We start from the raw sequence: 19,590 nt of genomic DNA on the forward strand, positions 1-19,590 counted from the left end.
TCGACTCTCTCTCCTTCCCCCCCAGCCACCATCCCCCATCTCTCCAGGCGGACTTTTTACCGACTTGCAGGAACTTCCCCTTAAGGAGGGTGGGCATTGCCACCTGCACCACCTGGGCACCTCCTTGGGTGCTGGGCTCGGTCTCCTTCCTTTGCAGGTCCTCCAAGTCCGTAATCCAACCCTGGGTTCCATCGGGCTGGTCCATGGGTAGTGACAGCAGCTGGACAATCCAAGGCATCCACACAGCCTTCTTAGAAAGTTCCTTCTTTCCACTGCATCTGGGTCCCCGGTGTAGGTACACCTGTCTTCTCGGTATCCTGGGGTAGGGGCACTCTCCATACATCCTCTTGCCTGCTTGTTTCCTCGTGGTCTGCTCGGAATGGTCCTCAATTCCACAAACTCCAACCACTGCCTCCTGGGTTAGCCTATTGGACAACTGGATGGGTAATTGACTTACTCCTGATATCTGGAGTCACATACTGTATTTACCTCTGGTGTTTCCAACTGGTCCCAGCCCCTAGCTAACCACCACACATACCTTGGCTGGAGTTCCACTTTCACCTTCCACTTTTTTAGTATATGGTTTTGACCTTCCCTAGGGCCCTGTATATTTCTATACTATTTTTGCTGGATATTTTGTGTGGGTAATTGTATAATACCTCTAGGTGAGATATGTAGGAAGCTGGCCTGGTGAGTGGTGGACAACCAAGGCATTGGCACCTTAAACCAGGTCCAGGCAACCCCTATTAGAGAATGAAGACAGTGTCTAAGAAGCCAGGGATCTCTAAAGGTAGCTATGGATGAGTGGCCAAGACCTAACTAGGAGTATAAAGAACTTGCAATATCACAGCAGTCACACAGTAATTTATCACTCCTCAAAGGAGCCACAGTGTTATAAAAATACAGGTACATTATTATAGTAGCACTGAACTAGATTACTTATAGATAGTCCGCCCAACTAGAGTTAGGTACACACTATTCATGTACACAGTAATAACTAGGAATTAGCATAGGAAACAACAAGTATTGGTAAGAACCATAGGAAACAGTTAGGGCCCTAGGGGAAGGCCAAATCATATACTAAAATAGTGGAATGTGAAGTGAAGTTCCCCCCCATCCAAGGATATGGAGTAGTTAGAGGGGAGCTGGGAGAACTCGGGACCCCAAGAGGTGAGTACCGTAGTGACCCAGCGACCAGGAGAGCAGAGCTAAATACCTGGTCTTCCCAAGTACTAACAAGAGGACTTCGAATATGGATTGTGCAAGAACAGGACCAGACCAGAGGAACTGAAAGGTGGATTCTGGAAGAAAAGGACCTGCAAAAGAAAGGGACAGAGTCCAATCCACGATGGAGTGTCTAGACTGGGAAGGAGCCAATACTCACCATTCTATGGATGAAGATCCGGGTCGACGGGAAAAGGGGAGGATCAGCTGGGGAGCCCAGGAGCTGCAGAGGAATCCTTCGAGTGGTGCAGATGATGTCCCACATCCGATGCCAGGTCGCAGATGGTCAGTGGTTAGGAGAACCGCCAACAAGCCTTGGCAAATGCAAGTTGGGGGGCAAAAGCAGAGTTGCACGGCTGAAGATAAGGATGTTCCAGGGGACACTACCCTTGGAGGAGAGTTCGAGCTGACCCTCCGCAGTGGGCAGAGACAGCAGAAGCAGTCACAGCCCCCACAGGCAACCCACTGGCAGCAGGCACAGTAAGTGGCAGTGAGGCCTAATCAGCACACCTGGATAGGAGGCCCACATTGCTGGAGGAGAGTGTCCTTGCAAGGATGAAGTGCTGGGCTTTGGGGCTACTCAGAGCTTAAAGATCCCTTGGAGGAGGAGACAACAAGCCTTGGTTGCTGCAAGAGCTGCGGTGCACAGGGATACTGTCCAGCAAGGAGAGGCAAGGGCTCACCTTCTCCCAAAATGGACAGAGGGCAGAGAGGACCAAGGGGACCACTCCACAACACCACCTGTTTTGCAGGATCCACGCAGTTCCAGAGGAGAGCAGATCCATGCAGCTGGTTGTTGTTGCTGTAGGTGCCTGCAGATGCAGGGGAGTGACTTCTTCACTTCAAGGGAGATTCCTTCTTGCTGCAGGTGAAGTCATGCCGACCCCAGAGGATGCACAGCTGTGGAAATGTTGCAGTTGTTGGAAGGAGCTGGGGAAACAAAGTTGCAAGGTGAGGTTGCCTCGGGTGTTGCAATCTTATTGGTTCCTCAAGTGTTGAGCTGCTGTTCCGGTGGCCAGGAGTAGAAGTAGATGATGCAGAGAAGTACTTGTGGAGTTCTGCACACCAAATCTGTGGACCCACCTGCAAGGGAGTCCCTAAATAGCCCTACCAGGGGGATTGGTCACTTTGGACAATGACCACCTATCGGAGGGGGTCACTGATGTCACCTGTCTGACCTGGCCACACAGATGCTCCCAGGGGCCTCTGCACATCTTGTTTTCAAGATGGCAGAATCCAGCAGCCACCTGGAGGAGCTCTGGGCACCACCCCTGCGGTGGTGATGGCCAGGGGGAAGGGTCACTCCCCCTTTCCTTTGTCCAGTTTCACGCCAGAGCAGGGACAGGGGGTCCCTGGACTGCTGCAAACCGGTTTATGCAAGGAGGGCATCAAATGTGCCCTTCAAAGCAAACCGGTGGCCTGGGAAGGCTACCCCTCCCAGCCTTGTAACACCTATTTCCAAGGGAGAGGTTGTTTTCTTCTCCCACAGGAAATCCTTCGTTCTGCCGTACCCTGCCTGAGCTGGTCAAGTAGAAACCTGTCTGATGGGTGGCAGCAGCGTGGGCTGCTTGCAAAACCCTGGAAGGCTGGAAATAGCAATTCTAAGTGGTCCTCAAAGGAGCCCCCGAGTGCATAGTATCATGCAACCAATACTGGCATTAGTATTGGGGTATGATTCCTACAGGTCGGACACAAAACATGCCTAGGTTCGGAGCTACCATTATCTAGCTGGATCTATGGCCAGTACAAGGGTAAAATGGATTCCCTGCACTCACAAAGTCAAGTGTATTCGAACAGGAGTTCGTAGGGGCACCTCTGCACCCTGCCGATTAGGCTGGGAGGGCCTACCATAGGGGTGACTTACCATGACCTGGTGTAGTGACCTGTGGTGAAAGGGTGCATGCCTCTTAACAGGCTGCAACAGCAGGACTGCAGATACATTTTGCATGGGCTCCAATGGGTGGCACAATACATGCTACAGCCCATGCAGGACCTCTGGCGTCCCAGGTACCTTAGTAACATATACTAGGGACTTATAAGGGGAAACCAGTATGCCAATTGTGGAGTGCATAAAGGTCCAAGGTAACCAAATTTGGAGGGAGAGCGCACAATTACTGGGGTCCTAGTAACCAGGATCCCAGTGAAAACAGTCTAAGCACAGTGATAGCAGGCAAAAAGTGGGGGTAATCAAGACAAAAAAAGTATACTTTACTACAAGATATACCAAAGTCAGTTTAGTAGTAGGGCTGTAATAAAGTATCCTTTATTTTTGCAATACTTGTGTGGTTCTTTCTTGTGACTAAGTTATTGCCTGACTACTGTGGTATTGCAAGTGCTTTACATTCCTCCTGGTTAAGCTTTCGCTGCTCGCCTCAGCTACCCCTAGAGAGCTTCTGCTAACTGAAGACCTATTCACTATCACTAAGGGTTGCCTGGACTCTGTATAGGGTGCCACACCCTAGGTGTACACCATAAACTAAGCCAGATTCCTACACACTCAACTTGTCCTGGAGTGCTCTTGAGGACACAGGCTCCAAGACCCACACTTTCTGTCCTGGCTGGTACACAGGCAGCACAGCCTTTTGGTCATGCCATTGCTTCTCAAGCTCCTGACTGGCCTCAAGGTTTTTGGAAGCCTTCTTCATGTACTTTGCCATGCGAGAACGCAGGTCTAGCACATAGGCAACTATGTCCTGTTTGGGGGATGTGAGAGGTTGCTCCCATCCCTCCTTCACAAGACTAAGAGGGCCCCTAATTGGATGTAAAAACAAAAGTTCAAATGGGCTGTAACCCACTCCCTTTTGTAGAACCTCTCTGTAGGCAAAAAGAATCCAAGGTAAAAGGACATCCCATCTCCCGAGTTTTTCTGAGAGTCCCACGATCATACCTTTAAGAGTTTTGTTGACTTTCAACCAACCCAATTCCTTGTAGAGGAAAAGGAGTAGTGAATTTGCAAGTTACACTACATTGTTTCCACATTGCTTTGTGGCATCCAGACATGATGTTTGCGCCTCTGTCAGTACAACTTCCTTAGGGAAGCCCACCCTGGAAAAGATTCACAGGAGGGACTTGGCCACTGCAGGAACTGAAGTGGTACTAAGGGGAATTGCCTCTGGGGCCCTGGTGGCATGGTCCACCACTACCAGAATTCATCTGTTCCCAGAAGCTTTTGGGAGGGTCCAAGAGGCCAAAATGTCCACCCCAAGCCTTTCAAAATGGAACCAACTACAGGAAGTGGGATTGAGGGGGTCTTTGGGGAGCCACCTGTCTTGCCACTGGCTTGGCAGGTGACACAGGAGTGACAAAACTCCTTTGTGTCTTCAGACTTGGGCCAGTGAAAGTGTGGGACAAGCCTGTCCCAAGTCTTGCTTTGCCCCAAGTGACCTGCCAGGGGTATGTCATGTGCCAAGGTCGGGGAACTCCCTAAACTTCAGAGGGATCACCAACCTACTGGTGGCACAAGGTTTGGGATCACTTGACTCTGAATATAGGAGCCTGTTTTCCCACTACACATTATGGGTGCCACTGACATCCCCTGCCTCTTGTGCCGCAACTTGCTGCATTAAGCTCTCCAGTGTGGGACAAACCTGTTATTCTCTACTGAGCAACCTTGTACCCAAGAGCTCATCTGTGTCAGCTTGCAGCTCCTCTGGTGTAGGTTCCATCCAAGGAGTGGAATTATCTCCCTTAGGAGTGGAATCCTCACTGGAGGCTCAAACAGGGGGCACTTTCTTATCCTTTCTGCTTCGTGGTTTAGGAACCTCTTGAGCCATTGTTCCAGGGTCCAAGGTTCCTTGCTTTTTTTGCATTTTAGCCCGGTGCTCTAGTGAGGGCAAAGATATGGCCTGGGATGCCCAGCGTTGTGGCATGGGCTTCCAATTCCACCTCAACCCAAGCTGAAGTCTCCAAGGCATTCCATAAAAGACATTCTACAGGTAAGTCTGAGAAAACCACAACTTTCTTAGGACAGCTGAAATCAATAACTGCCATGGGGTGGCAAAAAGGTGTTAAGAGCATCAGTCACTCGATACGTGTGACCAAGTAGGTGTTGCTCATGAAACACCAGTCCCTACTCTCTCAAAGGGAACCCCAACCACAGGTAGTGGGATTAAGGGGCCTTTGTAGTGGCACCTGACTGGCGTGGCAGGTGACAAAGTCGCAACAAAACTCCTTGGTGTCTTCAGACATGCAGGACCAATGAAAGTGTGTAACAAATCTGTCCGAAGTCTTATTCTGCCCAAGATGCCCCGCAAGGGGAATGTCATGAGCTAGGGTCAATAAGAACTCCCTAAATTTCTGAGGTAGGACCAACCTCCTGTAAGCACCAGGCTTGAGGGTCCATAGCCTCTGTAGCCTCAGAGTAAAGGAGCTGATTTTATCCAGTAGATCCTGTGGGGTCCACCCACACCCCTGCCTCCCCTGCAGCAGCTTGCTGTCCAAGACCTTCAAGAGAGGGGCAGGATTTCTGTTCAAAACTCAATTCCTCCCTGGAGGATCCCCCTGCACCCAAGAGCTCAGCCGTGTCAGGCCCCAGCTCCTTTGGTTTAATTTCTCACAGGGGACAAGACCATCTCCCTGAGGAGACTGATCCTCACATGAAGTCTGGGCAGAGGGTATATTCTTACCCTTCCTACTGCTCTTCTTAGGAGCTGGCTGGTCCATAGTTTCATACTCCAGTGCTCCTTATTCTCCCTGTTTTTTGGCCTATGCTCTATTATTGTCAGTTGCGGGGATGCCCAGCATTGTTGCATGGGCATGTAACTACTTCAGCCCAGGCTGAGGTCTACCAATCATTGCCAATTAGACATTCTACAGAAATAGAGGACACTAGAACCTTTTTTTTTTTTAATGTTTTTTTCAGTGCCAATAAACACACTCCCTCTCCCCACCCCCCAGCTCAAAGGGGTGGCACTTAGTGATGTTATCAGCACTGGATACTTGGTAGTTGTGACCAAGTAGGATTTGCTCATGTGACACCAGTTTTTCAATCGCCATGGTGACACTTCCACCTGTGTCCCTGTAATCTTCTGCCTCAATACCATTCATGGGGCGGTACTGCCTGTATTTCCTCATATTAGGAGGCCAGGCAGTCACACTCGCAAGGTCAATGACACCCTCTGATATCAGGACAGTCTTAGTGGTTTCTCAGACTAGGCCAGAGTCCACTACAGTACCCAGGGTGAACCCAGCTACAACGTTGGTTGAAGTATTACTACCAGTGCTATTGCTAGGGACATTGGGGGTATACTACTTCTGGTGCTTTTCTCAGGACAGTTGCTATCACCTGTCCTATGACCTCTTTCCTTACACAAAAAGCACCAAGGGTTCTTGTTGAAAGAGCAGGAGGACTTGGACCCACCCCCAGAAGAACTTTGTGGACCTGTGAAGACTATCTTTGGGTTTTTCTCCATCCTTCTTCTAAGTTTTAGAAGCATTTTTTTCCTTCTGGGCATCCCAACCGTGGGATTTCTTACCTACCCTGGTGCAAACCCATTTGTCTGCCTTCTTTCCAATTTCTTGAAGAGAGGTCAGATCAGAGTCCACCAGGTATTGGTGCAGTTTGTCAGACACTGTAAGTGTTAAGGATGTGCTCTCTCGTGATTAGATTGTACAGCCCTTCATAGTCATGCACATTACCACCATGTAACCAACCATCCAAAATCTTAACTGCACAGTCAACAAAATCTACCCAGTCTTGAGAGGACTCCTGTTTCCCTGAACCTAATCCTATACACCTCAATTGTGAGCCCAACCCCATCAATCGGGCCTCTTTCAAAACTTGGTAGTTGTCTGCATCCTCTTCTCTTACTGCTAACACTTTGTCGCTACCTTTGTCTGCAAAGGAGAGCCACAGGATAGATGCCCACTGCCTCTGAGGGACCATCACAGGCCCTCTCTAAAGCAGTAATCCACTTATGGATATCATCCCCAGATGTTAAGGAGGGCCCATCTGCTGAGATTCCTAGAATCAAATGTGTCTTCCCTGATCCTGGACTGTGTTGCTGCCACTATGGGGTTCTAAGACCAAATTATTATTTCCCTTTCCATCCCTAGGGCCTATCTCCCAAGAGCTATCTGCTGCCTTTTCAATTTGGGTTTTGCTTTCTCAAGTCTCAGCAAGCTGACCCACTATATAAGGATCCCTCTTCTCAGCTAAAGTGGATGGACCCAGCAGAAGATGCTTAAGCATGGGAAGATGAGGATCTACTCCTCGTGGAATCCTTTTTGACCTCCCAGGGGGAGTAAAAGTGGGCCTACTACTGCAACCCCTTCTTATACTACCAGCCCTGCTCCCTCAGGTTCAAAGTTTTCTCCAGAATTCTCATGGTTCTGTCCAGTGTGGCCATAGGAAGTACTTGGTACCTCCCTTTCCAGCACATGTGGTTCACCCTTGTCATCTAACTGTCTTTCTATCAGAGCTCTGGGTGTCATCCTAGATGAGCATCTCTAAGAGTGTAGACTTGGTAGGGTTACTACTCGTCTTAAGTTTCCTTTCTGTATATAGGATCCTAAGCTCCTGGAACTTAAGAGCCCAATACCTAGACTCCAGAGTCTGGTCAGCTCCCTCAACAAAAGACATGGTGTTAGGGCTGCAGAGTGGAAGCTGATTTCCGAGTTGCAGAGTGCTGGAGGCTGGGGCTTCTGGAGCCTGAAGATCTCCTGGAGGAACAGCCAACAAGCCTTGGCAAGAGCAACAGTCTCCGTGCACAGGGGTTCCATTCCAGTGGCTGCAGCAAGGGTCCACCATCTCCCAAGTTGGTTAGAAGACACGTGGGACCTGGAAGGGGGCCATACAACCACCACCTGTGTTGCAGAGCCTTCTTGCTGTCCTTGGGACTTTGGAGGATGCTTGTCATGGAGTTTCCAGGATTACTCCTCAATCCCCTGGGATCCTAACACTTACCTTGGTTGGGCTCCTCCATTCTTATACCACTTTTGTAGTATATGCTTTGCTCCCCCCTCCACCCCCACTCCCAATAGGGTCTAATGTATTTCTATGCTTTTCCTGCTTGTTACCAAGTGTATATTTTGTGGGTAGATATCTGCAAGTGAAGATATACCAACATTAGTATAATCTTAGTGTTGTAATAAAGAATACTTTATTTTTGCAACACCTGGAGTGGCTCTTTCTTGTTTCACAGTTACTGACTGGCTACTGTGGTATTTCTAAGTGTCTTACATTCCTCCAAGATAAACCTGAGCTGCTCTCTACAGCTACCCCTTGAGAGCTTTGGTTATCTAGGCAACACAACACTAACACTAAGGGTTGCCTGGACTCAGTATAGGGTGCCACACCATAGGGTTACACCATAAACTGAGCCAGCCTCCTACAGTACCAAAACTATTTTGTGGTAGTGTGGGCAAGCAGTTAGGCTTATCAGAGTTGTACAAAGCTGGCTTTCTATATAGTGCACTAAAATAAAGTGCACTGTGCAGAGTCCAGACGATCCCCAATTGGTATTGCAGAGGCAAAAGTTGAAAGGACTAATACTGTATTTGTGGTAGTGTGGGCGAGCAGTTATGCTTATCAGAGGGTAGTGCTGAGCATTTCTTGTACTCACAGAGGCAGTAAATGAGACACATACTCAAAGAATAAAACATCACCCCTGCACCCCAAGCTGCCTTGCCTGAGCTGAAACAGGTCAACGATGTTAGCGTGGTCCCCAGGCCCTCCAGAGATGGAGCCCTCCTTGAGTTCGCCCACTGTGGACTTCATAACTGCGACTGCTGCATATTTCTGCAGACTCCCTTGCAATTGCGACAGTCCTGGAGACAAGGACCCGATGCCTCAGGACACATCTGAACCCTTCTGCCCTGGACTTAGAAAAGGACCAAGGGTGTCCTCACGTCTCCCAGCCTTGAGACCTAAGCCCACTTCTTGACTTGGACGGACTGGACTCCCAGTCCACATCTGCAGACTGTTAATGCGGGCCCCCTGCAACCGCAAGGAACTCCAGCACCAACCTGACACCAGAAAAGAACACTGCACCTGAGCCCCGCAGCCCGGGGAGAAGTTGACCAACGGTGTCCCTACATCCCCATGGACCTCAACGGCCAAGTCCCCCGTGGGTTCCCTCAGACTGACCTTCCAGTCCCAATTTGCAGTAACTTCCTGACTAGACCATTTCCCATTGAAGTGAATGGGACACCCAATGTTATAACGACAACTCTGCATCCGGACATCCCAGAGCCTTGCAAGGTGACCTGTTGGTGTAGCCTTGGACCCTGCCCCATGCTCACTTTGAGTCCTGAAGAACAGTCTTGTAAGTCTCTGCATAGTGTCGAATGCACTACACGTTTTCCCCCCCCATAGGATAACATTACTGCACCCAAAAACTGCAAGTGTCAATTGGTAAAAACTGTACAGATTCCCATCTCAAAAAAGTACCCACCTGATTACGATGATCTTGGTATCTATATTTATATACAAGTACTTGTATTTTTTTTATAAATCAGTGTCAGATTTCATTGAGTGTGTCTTTATCAGTGTGCCTTACATGCTTAGCACTACCCTCTGATACACCTAACTACAAAGAGAGCTTCCTATAACTATCGCTCTGAGACACTTTTCACCTAGAGTGCAGCTCAGGCTGCCTTGTATGCCTTTTTCACCCATACCACTCCTGCCCAGAGTTATCTAGAAAATCAGGAAAGACCAGGCCAAAGTCATCCTTGTAACAATGTGTTAGAACTGCAGTCAGTGTTCCTGGCCTTAAGACCAAAATTCCACATGCGTGCCAGAGGAAGAACAGTACAGATCAACACAAACCACACAGCAGCAGCAAAGGTTGTATGTTCTATTCAAGATACCACAAATTATTTGGAGACGATCATACAAAGCAAGATAACAATACCCACAATACACCTACCAGGCGTACAAAAATGGAAGGTTCAACAAGATAAAGTGAAAAAGAAATGTCAAACAATGGGGCACACCACAGATGGGCCCATTTGCAAATACAAAAAAAAAAAAAAATTGTGTCCCCAGATATACACCCCATCTGTCCCAATGGAATGCCCTTTTGATAAATTGGTCAAAAATGTTTGCTTATGCTTTTCCACCAATACCAGTATGTCTGATATTGATAGCCCCACACTGGGCCACACAAACATGTTTTTCTGATTTGATGGTGATAACAGAGCATGGTAATACTACCAGTCTCTCAAAACATACTAACTATAAAAGAGTGTCAACAATGACACGCTGAACCAGCCGGCCTCAGTCTAACAGCATGGCTTCTGAGCATATGAAGTTCAGTTACGTGGGCCCCTTTAAAAGATACATGAAGGTGCTGAAAAACCATGGAGATAACCTGAAAATGTAACACTACCAAGCTGAACAAATTCATTGACTGGTCCAGAAAGGAGAATCAAACACTAGCGGACAGGAGGTACGACCATAATGTTGTATGTGAAATTTGAGAATCTTTATTACTTCATCAATGTACGTCTTGTAGGCATAGTGGCATACACGAGGGGAACCAGTGGGAAATGTTAGTTTAGAGCACCAATCACTAAAACCTTCTGAAGGGGTACAAATAACGGCACCACTCAGGTCTGCACCCACATCAATGTGAACCCTTAATCTGATTTTGTCTACAGAGGCTACCGTTGAGCCAGCGCACAAAGCCAGACTAAACTTCTCCTGGAGGAGTGTAAAGCAGTTACAATACCACAGTAGCCAGTCAGTAACTGTTACACAAGAAAGAACCACACCAGGTGTTGCAAAAATAAAGGATTCTTCATGACAACATTAAGACTACACTAATGTTGCTATATCTCCACTTGGAGATATCTACACCCAAAATATACACTTAGTAACAAGCAGGAAAAACAGAGAAATACATGGGACCCTATTGGGGGGAGGGAGCAAACTATATACTAAGAAAGTGGTATAAGAATGGAGGTACCCAACCAAGGTAAGTACATAAGGACTGTAGGGTTGGGGGGTACAAAATCACCCAAGGTAAGTTATAGAAATCCCCCAGGCACAGAGCTGTTATCTAGTCTGGTGTCCCATAGACTAACACAGGACCGTCACGTTTGGAATTTTCAGGATTCAGGACCCTTCCCAGAGGACCCTGAGGAAACCAGTTGGCACAAGGAAGGTTTGATGGTCCCCCCTCCTCCAGGCCCCCAATCTGTGGATACCAAGGAAAGTGGAGCACCTATACCGGGTACATGCATAAAAAGAATTATGTATTGACAAGTCTTCGTCCAGCGAAGATCCTGGTCTCAGGGGGTCCCCTAAATACTCAATTTAGGGTGTGTGAAGGGGAGTGAAGGGTAGTAGCCAGTCGGCTACTTACCCTTGGGTTCAGTACACCCCCTAGAAGACCACTTTCTGTGGGGAGTGGTCATCACACTGTCCAGAGTTCCTAAATTCCACTACACACAAGATGCTGGAATTCCTGGAGATGTGTTCATTTCAGGCTGGTCACCCTAGGGGTGTGCCCAGCTTGTAAATGCAACACACCCCTGAATAGCTAATTTTCCCGCCTGTCTAGGTGCCAGATGGCCACTGGAGCAGGGGGGTCGGCATCTCCCTGAGGAAGGCCAGTTCTGCATACCAAATGTGGTGGGCTTCTTTGAAGCTGCCTGCCTTGGCATGCAGATTTTCAGGTCATCAGTGCACTTCAGTCAAAGTTGCATAAAAAAAACAGGCAAAAAGTGTGTAAACGGGGGGGGGGTGAACTTCTGAAACCAGAACCCAGCTTCCTACAATAGTCTTGTTGGAAACTCCAGCAAACAAACCTGCTGACACTGCACGCTCTCTTCAGAGGTGAACAAATCTAACTAAGGCTCACCCCACTGCTGAAAGAGACCTTGCACCACCTCCAGATGGAGATGCCACTCATGAGCCGCTGGGCACCGGCAGCTGAGTTCAACCACTCTGGAGTTCAGACAACCTGCCAGGTGTTGAACTGCCAGGGATATGCCCTGCTGTTCTAGCTGTGTCCAGAGACGCAGAGCCTCTTGGCAAAGGGTCCACAACCCCACCCACCCTGTTTGTTGCAGTACCACTTGGCAGTGGTGCTGTCCATGAACACCTACGCTAGCCTTCTCTTGATGGAGGGTAGGAAGGCTTTTAATGCCAATTGGATCACTAGGAGTTCTAGCAAGTTGGTGTGGAGTCTGGATTCCGCCGAAGGCCAGAGTCCTTTGAGCTCTACTTCTCCCAGATGACCGTCCCATCCTAGAAGTTACATCAGTCACTACAGTGAGGTCTGGTTGGGGCAGGGTCTGCCTCTAACCCAATGGCAGTTTGTTAGCTACCACTGCAGGTATTTTGCAGTCTCCTCCGAGATCTGGACCATGTCAGAGAGATTTCCCTGATGCTGCACTCACTGGAACTTCAGGTCCCACTGCAGAGCCTGCATTTGCCAGCGGGCATTTGTCATTAGCACAATGCAGGAGGTCATGAGGCCCAGCAGTCTCAGCCTCAACTAAATCCAGGATAGAATCTGAAATATCTGTCATAGCTACGAAAGCCTGGACTCGTCATTCAGGAGGATAGGCTGGAAAATGCACTGGGTCCAGAACTGCTTTGATGAAAGGCACGTTGATCGTGAACCCCAGCGAATGTAGAAGGTCCATCGTAGTCTAGAGGTGGGAGATGACCGCCTCAGACAAGCTCACCTTTAACAGCCAGTTGCTGAGATTGGGTGGGGGCGAAGAAGGCTGGCATCCCTAATCTCCGCAGATGAGCTGCAACCACTGCCATCACCTTGGTGATCATCTGAGGGGCCCTGGTGAGGCAAAGGGAAACAATGAACAGAAAGTGCACGTGGCCGACGGTAAACTCCAGGTAACAACTGTGGGCAGGTAGGATGGGAATGATGAAATGTGTCCTGCAAGTCCAATGCTACCATTCAGTTTCCTGGGACCAGGGCAGACCAGATCTGAGCCAACGTGAGCATTCTGAATTTCTCCTTCTTGCGGAAGGGGTTGAGGGTTTGGAGATCTGAAATAGGACGAAGGCCTTTGTTCTTTTTGGGAACCAGAAATTAGCAGGAATAGCAACTACAGCCTACTTCTGGCACTGGAACTCTCTCCATGGCCCCCTTGGCAAAGAGCTGTGACTTCCTCACAGAGAAGGGATAGATGATCCTACATCAGCCGGTTGTGAGACAGTGGCATTGATGAAAAGGGAGGGTGTAGCCCCTTTGGACAATATGCAACACCCACCTGTCCCATGTTGTGGGCTGCCAGTGGGGCAGGTGATGGTGGCAAATCTTGCCGACAACTGGGTGCCCATGTTGGTAAGAGGGTGGATTAGGAAGGCTTAGAGGCTGCAGATGCCAGAGGGGTGGTGGACAGACCAGACCATTGGCTATCTGACCATTGAGGCTTGTTGGTACCTTGCTCTCCGTCACACAGAGGCTGGGAAACATCCGCGGCTCAGTGGCTGGGAGGGTATTGGCACAGGTGAAGCCCCTTCCGAAACCAAGAAAGGAGCAAAAGGCATATTGGGGAGGACAGGGGACCGCAGGGACACCCAAGGACTTGGCTGTATCATGAGTCCTTAAAGCGTTCCTGCATTGTTTCTGAAGAAACAAGTGCCATCGAAGGGCATTGTCCATAATGGAAGCTTCGGCATCCCCTGAAAAGCCACATGCCCTAACCAGGCGTGACGGCTTAGGCCCAGTTGATGAAATCGCTCTACCTAGTGAGTCGGTTGTGTTGAGTCCATATTGTAATTGTGAACTTTGCTGCATCCCTCCCATCGGCAACAGCCTGAGAGAGTACGGTCGGGGCCTCCTCTGGGACGTGTGGCAACTCTTGAGCAAGTGTCCCACAGAGTGTGGGAGTAATGGCCCAAAAGGCATGCAGAGTTCACAGACTGCAGTGCAAGGCTGGCAGAATAAAGCAACTTCTCAACAAGTCCAGCCTCTTGGATTCCCTATCCAGGAGGCATGATAGGTAATTGTGCCTTGGAATGTTGAGGCTTGGACCACCAATCTCTCTGGGATAGGGTGCTGAAGTTTGGGTCCACTGGGGCAGGGCAGTGGCAGTCCTATTAACAGGAGCACCTGTGTTTGGTATGGACCAAGTCCCCAACAGGACGTCAGTAAGGGCATCACTGAACAGGAGTAGGGGTTCTGACTAGGAAACTTCATGTTGCAACACCTGTGTCAATATGTTAGTCTAGATTGCCACAAAGGGCACATGAAGATCAAAGATCTCAGCTCCCGCCACACCACCACTCCCTATGAAGCTCCCTCCTCCGTAGCTCTTGTAGTGGGAGAAAGCATACCAGTATCAGGAGAAGTATCCAATCCACTGGCTTTATCCAGTTCCTCACACCAGTCCATAGCAGGATCCTCTCCATAAGGCATGGTCTACATCAGGGCTGGAAAAAGGACAAGATAATGACTGCCTCCTGTCCAAATTCCAGAATGGATCCCTTGGGGCCACTGGAGCCTAGGCCCAGGCCACCAGCGTGGAACCAGATGGGACCACCTCTGAACCAGATGGGACCACCCCTGACCCAGTGGGGCCTGAAGGTGGGTCAGGCCCCACAGGCAGCACCCCCCCCCCGTACCCGGAGGCATGGTGTTGGCCCAGGTGCAGGCCCTGAGGAACGAGGCCTTGAAAGCGGACACTCTCTAATCTGGTCAGCTGACGGACGAGGTGAAGTAGAAGACTGTTTTGACTTCTAACTTTTTCTTGTGCCTCAACTTACCTGACCGTCCCGAGGACTTGGAGTGGGACGATGAAACTTTGGGCTCTGTGAATGGTCCTGTGACCTTCCCCTAGACCGGGACCTTAATTTGCACAGAGTCGCATGCCAGGCCGCCATGAGCTTTAGGGACCACTCCCTTGAAGCCATTGGGTGCTTGGTGAGGTAATCAGAGCATGACTTCGAGTTGTGGTCACACTCCAGACACCACAAGGTGCGGGTCCGTCACAGACCTCACCCGATGACAGGCTCTGTAGAGTTTGAACACTGTCTTTCTAGATGACATTATGTAACTTCCAGTGGACAGCCAAAAAAATTCGACAAAACGTTGAAAAAAAAAAGGAGTCAGAAAATGGTTCAGGTATAGCTCTTCTCCGATCAGGGCTGGTTGGTGTGGACAGAATAAAAACTGATGTCAGTGTGCCTGGGAGCTTCCTATATGGGAACCAAAACATCACTTCCTGTGCGGACGCACATGGAGCCAGTAGACATCACCTTCCGGCTCGTAGGGGTACTGCTCACAAAAATGTTCCAGATGCAGTCTGACACGCCTTGGAAGTTCAAAGGTAAGGAATCTGTGGCTAGAAGTCTATCAGATATGACCATTACATTTGCAGACTGTAGAAAATTCACTCTTTTTGGCAAGTTACCACCACTTTTTGCCTGTTTATCATATGTTTAGATTGTCTTCACTGGGATCCTGCTAACCAGGACCCCAGTGATTGTGCTGTCCTACAAATTTGGTTGCTTTGGTACCCTTTATACCCCACAATTGACATACTGGTGTAAACCTGCAAGTCCCTCGTATATGGTACTTAGGTACCCAGGGAATTGGTACACCAAGGGTCCCCAATGGGCTGCAGCATGTATTGTGTCACCCATGGGAACCCATGCAAACTGTCAGCAGGCCTGCCATTGCAGCCTGCGTGAAAGGGTGCACTGAAAGTCACCCCTATGGCAGGCCCTCCTAGCCCAGAGGGCAGGGTGCAAGAACCTGTGTGTGAGGGCACCCCTGCATGAGCAAAGGTGCCCCCACGAACTCCAGCTCCATTGTCCTGAACTTTGTGAGTGCAGAAAAGCCATTTTAGCCGTATACTGGACATAGGTCACTACCTATGTATAGCTACATAATGGTGTTTTGACTTGGTACACCCTACATTTGGTATACTGGTGACACCAAGTAAGTCCCTAGTATATGGTATCTAGGTACCCAGGGCATTGGGACACCAGGGGTTCCCCATGGGATGCAGCATGTATTATGCCACCCATGGAAGCTCATGCAAAATGTGTCTGCAGGCCTGCTATTGCAGCCTGCGTGAAAAGGTGCATGCACCCTTTCACTGCTGATCACTGAACAAGGTCATTATAAGTCACCCCTATGATAGGCCCTTCTAACCCAGGGTACTGTGTGTGAAGGCATCCCTGCATGAGCAGGGGTGCTCCATCAGACTCCAGTTCTAATACAATGGACTTCATAAGTGCAGGGAGGATTTCCACAGCTGTGAATCCTCTGGGGTCAGCAAAGACTCCAGCTGCAGCAAGAAGGAATCTTCCCTTGAAGTGAAGGAGTCCTTCTACTACATCGGCAGGCACCTTAGGCAACGACGTCTGGCTGGGTGGATCCGCTCTCCTCTGGAACAGCGTGGATTCTGCAACACAGGTGGTTGTCCGGAGTGGTCCCCTTAGTCCTCCCTGCCTTCTGTCCATCTTGTGAGACGGAGGCCCCCTGCACGACAGTACCGCACTGTAACCAAGGCTTGTTGACTTCTGCTCCAAGTGATCTTCAGGCTCCAAGTAGCCCCGGCCTCCAGAACGTCACCCTTGCAAGGACAGACTCTCCTCTTCCAGCGATGTGGGACTCCTCTACAGGTGTGGTGACTGGGTCTCACCTCAACTTCGTGTGCCTGCTGCCAGTGGGTTGCCTGTGTGGGCTGCAACCAACTGCTTCTGCTGTTTCTCCTGACTGTAGCAGGCCAGCCCAGACTCCACTCCAAGGGTCATGTCCCCTGGACCTTGTTGGACCTCTTCAGCATTGCAACTCTTCTTTTGCTCCAACTTTTATTTGCCAAGGCTTGTTGGTGGTCCTCCTAACCACTGACTGGCTGCATCCTGGTGACAGACGTGAGACGTCACCCTCACGACTCCAAGAACTTCCCTGCTGCTCCTGGACTCCACAGCTGATCTTCATCTTCCCTCGTCGACCCAGATCTTCATCCACAGAAGTATGGGTAGTGGCTAATGCCCTGTCTGGACACTCCATCATGGACTGGACTTTGCCCCCTTCTTTTGCAAGTCCTCTTCTTCCGGAACCCACCTTTGCCTTCCTCTGGTCTGGTCCTGTTCTTGAAAGTTACTTTTCTAAGTCCCCCTTGTTAGTCCTTTGGAAGACCAGGAACTTACCTCTGATCTCCTTGTCACTTAGGTACTCATCTCTTGGGGTCCCGAGTTCTCCCAGCTCCACTCCAACTACTACATATTCTTGGGTGAAGGACTTCACATTCCACTATTTGAGAGAGATACATATACAGGGAGTGCAGAATTATTAGGCAAGTTGTATTTTTGAGGATTAATTTTATTATTGAACAACAACCATGTTCTCAATGAACCCAAAAAACTCATTAATATCAAAACTGAATATTTTTGGAAGTAGTTTTTAGTTTGTTTTTTGTTTTAGCTATGTTAGGGGGATATCTGTGTGTGCAGGTGACTATCACTGTGCATAATTATTAGGCAACTTAACAAAAAAAAATATATACGCATTTCAATTATTTTTCATTACCAGTGAAACCAATATAACATCTCAACATTCACAAATATACATTTCTGACATTCAAAAACAAAACAAAAACAAATCAGTGACCAATATAGCCACCTTTCTTTGCAAGGACACTCAAAAGCCTGCCATCCATGGATTCTGTCAGTGTTTTGATCTGTTCACCATCAACATTGCGTGCAGCAGCAACCACAGCCTCCCAGACACTGTTCAGAGAGGTGTACTGTTTTCCCTCCTTGTAAATCTCACATTTGATGATGGACCACAGGTTCTCAATGGGGTTCAGATCAGGTGAACAAGGAGGCCATGTCATTAGATTTCCTTCTTTTATACCCTTTCTTGCCAGCCACGCTGTGGAGTACTTGGACGCGTGTGATGGAGCATTGTCCTGCATGAAAATCATGTTTTTCTTGAAGGATGCAGACTTCTTCCTGTACCACTGCTTGAAGAAGGTGTCTTCCAGGAACTGGCAGTAGGACTGGGAGTTGAGCTTGACTCCATCCTCAACCCGAAAAGGCCCCACAAGCTCATCTTTGATGATACCAGCCCAAACCAGTACTCCACCTCCACCTTGCCGGCGTCTGAGTCGGACTGGAGCTCTCTGCCCTTTACCAATCCAGCCACGGGCCCATCCATCTGGCCCATCAAGACTCACTCTCATTTCATCAGTCCATAAAACCTTAGAAAAATCAGTCTTGAGATATTTCTTGGCCCAGTCTTGACGTTTCAGCTTGTGTGTCTTGTTCAGTGGTGGTCGTCTTTCAGCCTTTCTTACCTTGGCCATGTCTCTGAGTATTGCACACCTTGTGCTTTTGGGCACTCCAGTGATGTTGCAGCTCTGAAATATGGCCAAACTGGTGGCAAGTGGCATCGTGGCAGCTGCACGCTTGACTTTTCTCAGTTCATGGGCAGTTATTTTGCGCTTTGGTTTTTCCACACGCCTCTTGCGACCCTGTTGACTATTTTGAATGAAACGCTTGATTGTTCGATGATCACGCTTCAGAAGCTTTGCAATTTTAAGAGTGCTGCATTCCTCTGCAAGATATCTCACTATTTTTGACTTTTCTGAGCCTGTCAAGTCCTTCTTTTGACCCATTTTGCCAAAGGAAAGGAAGTTGCCTAATAATTATGCACATCTGATATAGGGTGTTGATGTCATTAGACCACACCCCTTCTCATTACAGAGATGCACATCACCTAATATGCTTAATTGGTAGTAGGCTTTCGAGCCTATACAGCTTGGAGTAAGACAACATGCATAAAGAGGATGATGTGGTCAAAATACTCATTTGCCTAATAATTCTGCACTCCCTGTATATATATATATATATATATATATATATATATATATATATATATATATATATATATACATAGTGTGTGTGTGTGTATGGAAAATGTCACTTACTCAGTAGACATCTATTTGTGGCATGTAGTGCTGCAGCTTCACATGCTGTGTTTAGAAAAATGTCTCTCATGGCATGGTTACCCCCTAACTTTTAGCCTTTTGTTGATGCTAGTTATGATTGAAAGTGTGCTGGGACCCTGCTTACCAGGCCCCAGCACCAGTGTTCTTGCCCTAAACTGTACCTTTGTCTCCACAATTGGCACAGCCCTGATAAACAGATACGTCCCTTGCAACTGGTACCCCTGGTACTAAGAACCCTGTGGCAAGGGAAGGTCTCTAAGGGCTGCAGCATGTATTATGCCACCCTGGGGACCGCTCACTCAGCACCTGCACACTGCCTCACAGCTTGTGTGCGCTGGTGGGGAGAAAATGACTAAGTCAACATGGCACTCCCCTCAGGGTGCCATGCCCACAACCCACTGCCTCTGGCATAGGTAAGTCACCTCTCTAACAAGCCTTACAGCCCTAAGGCAGGGTGCACTATACCACAGGTGAGGGCAT

At 48.8% G+C, this 19,590-nt stretch overlaps 1 protein-coding gene across 1 annotated transcript in view; it reads right to left on the minus strand.

Moving 5' to 3' along the window:
• Positions 1–19,590, minus strand: part of CTNNA1 (catenin alpha 1) — a 712,178-nt gene that overhangs the window by 81,919 nt on the left and 610,669 nt on the right. The gene's annotated exons all lie outside the window — the stretch shown is intronic.

This window comes from Pleurodeles waltl, chromosome 7 (assembly GCF_031143425.1).
Source record: "Pleurodeles waltl isolate 20211129_DDA chromosome 7, aPleWal1.hap1.20221129, whole genome shotgun sequence".
Classification (NCBI taxonomy): domain Eukaryota; kingdom Metazoa; phylum Chordata; class Amphibia; order Caudata; family Salamandridae; genus Pleurodeles; species Pleurodeles waltl.